The 1,085-nt window shown below is 40.4% G+C and overlaps 1 pseudogene; it reads left to right on the top strand.

Moving 5' to 3' along the window:
- The first annotated feature begins 867 nt into the window (after positions 1-867).
- Positions 868-1,085, top strand: part of LOC105979958 — a 9,721-nt pseudogene continuing 9,503 nt past the window's right edge.

The raw sequence follows: 1,085 nt of genomic DNA, 5'->3' as shown, positions 1-1,085 counted from the left end.
CTAGAGATGTGCACTCCTAAGTTCATCACAGCACTCTTCATAACAGCAAAACTGGAGGAAAACTAAATGTTCATCAGTGCACACATGAAATGTAATCCTGCACAACACTAAAGAATAACAGCGAAATTGTGAAATACCTCACAGCATGAATGAACCTGTGAGGCCTTATGCTGAGTGAAGTTTGTCAATCTCAAACGGACAACTATTGTAGGAGACCACTGTAGTAAAATGTCACCAAGGTTTTCACACTAGGAGAAACATTCTGCAATGGTTACCAGGGGCTGGAGGGGAAGGAAGGGAGGTGAAGTCAAGGGTTAGTGAGTACACACATGCTAATGTGGATGAAGGAGAAGGCATTATACAGATTAGCAATGTTAATGGAAGCTTGTTTTTTATCCTAAGCAAGATGGCTAGAGGTTTTTGAGTCAGGTGTACGTTTTTTCAGAGATCTGTTATCTTTCACAGTGGCACAAAGTTGCACCTATCTGTAACTCTCCAACAACAAAGTGTCCAATAGTTACAAAGTGGTCTCTCTTTCTTCTACCAATACATTTTAAGCCCTAATGAATTCCAATGTCTGCCTGTATCTTTGTTATATTCTAATGTTTCTGTGTTACTGTGATACTGGAAACTAGGCTTATAGGTATAACAAAAAACAACAGGGTCACCCATAGTGGATATGTTTGAGGAAAGCTTCCAGATGGGTAAAGACAAGGAACAAAGGCCTGGTGATCTAGTACTGACAATTAGCCAACGAAAACCCTCTGGATCCCCTCAGAAAAGTGTCTGATACAGAGCATAAGGTGAAAAATTTCAGAAAATTGAAAGCACAGAGTATTCTCTGACCATAAGGAAATCAAACTGGAAATGCATAAGAGAACAGCAATAGGAAACATCTTTGCCCAGGTGGATAAAGTACAGAATGCACACGTCAAAGCGGAAGTCTCAAAGGAAATAAAGGATACACAGGGGTCGAAGCACACCTTTAGAAAGTAAGTTGGCTACCACAAAAGCAGTCCAGAGGAGGACATTTATGGGACTAAATGCTTATCTTGGAAAGAGGCTCAAATACATCTTGTAAGTCC

This window comes from Echinops telfairi, unplaced genomic scaffold (assembly GCF_000313985.2).
Source record: "Echinops telfairi isolate 266 unplaced genomic scaffold, ASM31398v2 ScPeMD7_20;HRSCAF=75, whole genome shotgun sequence".
NCBI lineage: Eukaryota > Metazoa > Chordata > Mammalia > Afrosoricida > Tenrecidae > Echinops > Echinops telfairi.
Note: the sequence above shows the minus strand (reverse complement) of the source record. Positions and strands in the feature narration are given on the sequence as shown.